Genomic DNA, 6,663 nt, shown 5'->3' with positions numbered 1-6,663 from the left:
TGTACTGCATAAATAACTGGGGATTATGTACATGCATTGAGCTATCTCACTGACCGTGTAGAGTGTTACAGTTGGTAATATGAAAGGGATGACCTAGATTTGGCTTCTCTGCTTCTCATAGGACTATCTCCATCACCCCCAGTTAGCACCATTAACTCCTTCTGCACTCTAAGAGAATAAACATTTCTCAATAATTTCATCCATAATTATTAATGAAAATAAGAATTATTTTTATGACTCTAACCGTGATATTTATATGAGATATTTTATCAGGAGTATTCTATGAAAAGTTTTATATTAAGCAAATAAATAAAAATCTCTTTACAAAAGTATTATTGCATGCTTTCCTGCACATTAAGGAGAAATCTATAGAAGTGAATAACTGAGAACCAACAAGTAAATATTTTTGATCATTGTAACCACTGTTGGTGTGGGGCCTTTGTCAGAACTCAAATTTGATTACTAACATAGGTGGAAGTTAATCCACTGTGTCTTTGCCCATTATTTAGAAAGAACATTCACAGTTTAATTATGCCTTTTTTGACTGGGCACAGTGGCTCACACCTGTAATCCCAGCACTTTGATCACCTAAAGTCAGGAGTTCGGGACCAGCCTGGGCAAAGTGGTGAAACCCATGTCTACTAAAAATGCAAAAATTAACTGTGTGTGGTGGCATGTGCCTGTAATCTCAGCGACCCAGGAGGCTGAGGCAGGAGAATCACTTGAACCTGGGAGGTGGAGGTTGCAGTGAGCCAAGATTACAGCACTGCACTCCAGCCTGGGTGACAGAGTGAGACTCCATCTCAAAATATATTTTGTAACATACAACTGAAGCTCTTACTATAGTATTAGTTTTGAGTTAATGTTTTCAGCCCAGCTCCCCTGATATTTCTGGGAGAAGGAAACACGTTTTCTTACACCTCCTGCATTCCATCCTCAACTCCTGCCTTAATACAATGAACACTTAATAAAAGGGAGTCAGTTGGCCAATTGACTGGGCAACAAGGCTAAAAGCATTCATTCCTTTTCTTTTCCTATTCCTTCCTTTACTTTCCCTTTCTGAAGAATTTAGTCCAAAAGCCACTAGGTGGGTGGCAGCCAGACAGTGGCCACACATTAAGGTAGAGAAGAGAGAGTCATGGGGTCTCCAAGTCAGAAACCAAGTAAGGTGAGGACCAAGTAGATGTTCTTGTGGAGAGACAGCCTGGCCAGGGTATGGGAGTCCAAGCAAGCAGAGAAGGGGTCCACCCAGAGGGGTGGCCAGCAACAGCTAGAGCCTAAATAGGGCCTACAGAACCCAAGCGAGGAGAGAAGGGCATCTATGAGTGGGAGGGGATGGGTAAGAGCTGGCTACACAAAGGGGATTGATCAAATAAGTAAATATATTAAGGATGATGGAAGCCAGTCTTCTCACCTTTGCAGAAGGGAGTCATGGATTCAGAAAGGGAGAAAACTAGCATGAATCCTATGAAATTAGATTGAAATGAATGTATCCGTGTATATTCATATCCTTCTAGATAGATAAAAGATAACAGATGATATAGACATAAATGTATGTATGTGTGTGTACAAAAAACATACGTTCCCTACTTCTCTCCACTGATAAGGCTAGGTAACAATGACATTTCAATAGCAATGAGCACACTTAGTGCCTAGATGTTGGCTTATGAATACCATTTTGCACTAAAGGGAACCAGAGCTCTTCAGAGAAATGGCTGATTGCAGGGCTAGGATTAAGAATGTTCAAGATAAGCCTAGGATACATTTTGTGCCAGAAAGCAAGAAACTGTTCAAATGATTTCCAAGTAATGTTTGGAAATGATATTTGAAAATGATTTCCAAATGATATTTCCAAATGATTTCCAAACAATTTCCAAATGATATTTGGAAAAACCTAAAGATTCCACCAAAGAACGATTAGAACTTATATACAAATTCAGTAAATTTGCAGAATACAAAATCAACATTCAAAAATCAGTATCATTTCTATCTGCCAATAGTGAACAATCTGGCAAAAATTTAAAAAGTAACCCCATTTACAATAGCCACAAATTAAATACCTAGGAATTAATCAAAGAAGAGAAAGATCTCTACAATGAATACTGTAAAACACTGATGAAAGAAATTGAAGACACAAAAAGGATATTCCATGTTTATATATTGTAAGAATCGATATTAAAAATGTCCAACTACCCAAAGCAATGTACAGATTCAATGCAATCCCTCAAAATGCCAATGCCATTCTTCAAAGAAACAGATTTTAAAATCCTAAAATTCAGATGGAACTACAAAAGACCCAGAATAGCCAAAGCTATGTTCAATAAAAAGGACAAAACTTGAGAAATCATATTACCCAATTTCAAATTATGCTACAGAGGTACAGTAACCAAAACAGCATGATACTTGTATAAAAACAGACACACAGACCAATGAAATACAATAGAAAACCCAGAAACAAATCCACACATCTTCAGTGAACTCATTTTCGACAATATTGCCAAGAACATACACTTGGGAAAAGAAGGTCTCTTCAATAAATGGTGCTGGGAAAGCTGAATATCAATATGCAGAAGAATGACACTAGACCCCTATATTTCACCAGACACAAAAATCAAATTAAGGTGGATTAAAGACTGAAATCTGGCTGAGCACAGTGGCTCATGCTTGTAATCCCAGCATTTTGAGAAACCAAGGTAGGTGGATAACTTGAGGTCAGGAGTTTGAGATCAGCCTGACCAACATGGTAAAACCCTACCTCTACCAAAAAATACAAAAGTCAGCTGGGCATAGTGGTGCATGCCTGTAGTCCCAGCTACTCAGGAGGCTGAGGTGGGAGGATCACTTGGACCCGGGAGGTGGAGGTTGCAGTGAGCCAAGATAATGCCAATGCACCCCAGCCTGTGCAACAGAGTAAGAATCTGTCTCTAAAAAAGAAAGAGTCCACAGGAAAGATCGCAGAATAGGAATAGCCCTGGTGTGCAGCTCCCAGCAAGATCAATGCAGAAGGCAGGTGGATTTCCACATTGCTAACTGAGGGATCACAGCTCCTTGCTAGCAAGGGAACAAAACTGGATGGAGACTGAGTTTTATGAATTGACAGAGGCAGGCTTCAGAAAGTGGGTAATAACAAACTTCTCTGAGCTAAAGGAGAGATTTTTTGTCAGCACCAGGCCCACCCTACAAGAGCTCCCAAAGGAAGCACTAAAAATGGAAAGGAACAACGGGTACCAGCTGCTGCAAGAACATACCAAATTGTAAAGACCATGAGCGCTAGGAAGAAACTGCACCAACTAACGGGCAAAATATCCAGCTAACATCATAATGGCAGGATCAAATTCACATATAACAATATTAACCTTAAATGTTAATGGGCTGATAGCCCCAATTAAAAGACACAGACTGGCAAACTGGATAAAGAGTCAAGATGCACTGGTGTGCTATATTCAGGAAACTTATCTCACATGCAAAGACACACATAGGCTCAAAATAAAGGGATGGAGGATGATTTACCAAGCAAATGGAAAGGAAAGAAAAAAGCAAGGGTTGCAGTCCTAGTCTCTCATAAAATAGACTTTAAGCCATCAAAGATCAAAGGAGACAAGGAAGGCATTACATAATAGTAAAGGGCTCAATGCAACAAGAAGAACTAACTATCCTAAATATTTATGCCACCAATGCAGGAGCACCCAGATACATAAAGCAAGTTCTCAGAGACCTAAAAAGAGACTTACACTCCCACACAATAATAGTGGGAGACTTTAACACCCCACTGGCAGTATTAGACAGATCAATGAAACAGTATATTAACAAGGATATCCAGGACATAAACTCAGCTCTGGACCAAGCAGACCTAATAGAAAGCTACAGAACTTTCCACCCAACATCAACAGAATATACATTCTTCTCAGCACCACACTGCACTTATTCTAAAATTGACAACATGATTGGAAGTAAAACACTCATCAGCAAATGCAAAAGAACAAAAATCAAACAGTCTCTCAGGCCACAGTGCAATCAAATTAGAACTCAGGATTAAGAAACTCACTCAAGGGTGCAGTGGCTCATGCCTGTAATCCCAGCTCTTTGGGAGACTGAGGTGGGTGGATCAAGAGGTCAGGAGATCAAGGCCATCCTGGTCAACATGGTGAAACCCCATCTCTACTAAACTATGAAAAAACTAGCCAGGCATGGTGGTACATGCCTGTAGTCCAAGCTACTCAGGAGGCTGAGGCAGGGGAATGGCTTGAACCTGGGAGGCAGAGGTTGCAGTGAGCTGAGATTGTGTCACTAAACTCCAACCTAGCGACAGAGCAAGACTCCGTATCAAAAAACAAAGAAACAAACAAAAAACTCACTCAAAACCATGCAACTACATGGAAACTGAACAACCTGCTCCTGAATGACTGCTGGATACATAAAAAAATGAAGGCACAATTAAACATGTTCTTTGAAACAAATGAGAACGAAGATACAATGTCCCAGAATCTCTGGGACACATTTAGAGCAGTGTGTAGAGTGAAATTAATAGCACTAAATATCCACAAGAGAAAGCATGAAAGATCTAAAATCGATACCTTAATGTCACAATTAAATGAACTAGAGAAGCAAAAACAAATTCAAAAGCCAGCAAAAGACAAGAAATAACTAAGATCAGAGCAGAACTGAAGGAGACAGAGACACAAAAAAACTATTCAAAAAATCAATGAATTCAGTGCTGGTTTTCTGAAAAGATCAACGAAATAGATTGACCACTAGCCAGACTACTAAAGAAGAAAAGAGAGAAGAATCAAATAGATGCAATAAAAAAAATGATAAAGGTAATATCACTACTGATCCCATAGAAATGTAAACCATCATCAGAGAATACTATAAACATCTCTATGCAAATAAAACCAAAAATCTAGAAGAAATGGATAAATTCCTGGACACTTACACCTTCCCAAGACTAAACCAGGAAGAAGCTGAATCCCTGAATTGACCAATAATAAGGTCTGAAATTGAGATAGCCATTAATAGCCTACCAACCAAAGTCCAGGACCAGATGAGTTCACAGCCAAATTCTACCAGAGGTACAAAGAGGAGCTAGTACCATCCCTTCTGAAACTATTCCAAACAATACAAAAATAGAGAATCCTCCCTAACTCATTTTATGAGGTCAACATCATCCTAATACCAAAACCTGGTAAAGACAAAACTAAAAAAGAAGACCAGAGAAAGAAATAAAGGCATTCAAATAGGTAAAGAGGAAGTCAAATTGTCTCTATTTGCAGATGGCGTGATTGTATATTTAGAAGACCCCATCATCTCAGCCCAAAATCTCCTTAAGCTGATAAGCAACTTCAGCAAAGACTCGGGAGACAAAATCAATGTGCAAAAATCACAAGTATTCCAATACACCAATAACAGACAAACCAACAGTCAAATCATGAATCAACTCCCATTCACAACTGCTATGAAGAGAACTAAACATCTAGGAATATAAGGATGTGAAGTACCTCTTCAAGGAAAACTACAAACCACTGCTAAAGGAAATAAGAGAACATAAACAGATGGAAAAACATTCCATGCTATGGTTAGGAAGAATCAATACTGTGAAAATGGCCATATTGCCCAAAGTAATCTATAAATTCAATGTGATCCCCATCAAGCTAACACTGACTTTCTTTATAGAATTGGAAAAAAAAAAAAAAAAAAACACCTTAAATTTTATATGGAACGAAAATAGAGCCTGCAGAGCCAAAACCATTCTTTTTTTTTTTTTTTTTTTTTTTTTTGAGACAGAGTTTCACTGTTGTTACCCAGGCTGGAGTGCAATGGCGTGATCTCGGCTCACCGCAACCTCCGCCTCCTGGGTTCAGGCAATTCTCCTGCCTCAGCCTCCTGAGTAGCTGGGATTACGGGCACGCACCACCATGCCCAGCTAATTTTTTTTTTTGTATTTTTAGTAGAGACGGGGTTTCACCATGTTGACCAGGATGGTCTTGATCTCTTGACCTCGTGATCCACCCACCTCGGCCTCCCAAAGTGCTGGGATTACAGGCTTGAGCCACCGCGCCCGGGGAGCCAAAACCATTCTAAGCAAAAAACAAAGCGGGCAGCATCATGCTACCTGACTTCAAACTATAAAACAAGGCTCCAGTAATCAAAAAAGCAGAGTACTGGTACCAAAACAGATATATAGACCAATGGAACAAAACAGAGGCCTCAGAAATAATGCCACACATCTATAAACATCTTATCTTTGACAAAACTGACAAAAACAAGCAAGGGGGAAAGAATTCCCTGTTTAATAAACGGTGTTGGGAAAACTGGCTAGCCATATGCAGAAAGCTGAAACTGGATCCCTTCCTTACACCTTATACAAAAATTAACTCAAGATGTATTAAAGATTTAAATTTAAGACCTAAAACCATGAAAACCCTAGAAGAAAACCTATGCGATAGCATTCAGGACAAAGGCATGGGCAAAGACTTCATGACTAAAACACCAAAAGCAATGGCAACAAAAGCCAAAATTGACAAATGGGATCTAATTAAACTAAAGAGCTTCTGCACAGCAAAAGAACCTGTCATCACAGTGAACAGGCAACCTATAGAATGGGAGAAAATGTTTGCAGTCTACCCATCTGACACAGGGCTAATATCCAGAATCTACAAAGAACTT

At 39.3% G+C, this 6,663-nt stretch overlaps 1 protein-coding gene across 1 annotated transcript in view; it reads right to left on the bottom strand.

Annotated features, from left to right (window-relative positions):
* The window catches only part of ZSCAN25 (zinc finger and SCAN domain containing 25), a 174,442-nt gene that overhangs the window by 38,020 nt on the left and 129,759 nt on the right, over positions 1-6,663 (bottom strand). The window lies entirely within an intron of this gene.

The sequence above is a fragment of the Saimiri boliviensis genome, chromosome 20, assembly GCF_048565385.1.
Source record: "Saimiri boliviensis isolate mSaiBol1 chromosome 20, mSaiBol1.pri, whole genome shotgun sequence".
Lineage (NCBI taxonomy): Eukaryota > Metazoa > Chordata > Mammalia > Primates > Cebidae > Saimiri > Saimiri boliviensis.
This window is presented reverse-complemented; position numbering and strand designations above follow the sequence as displayed.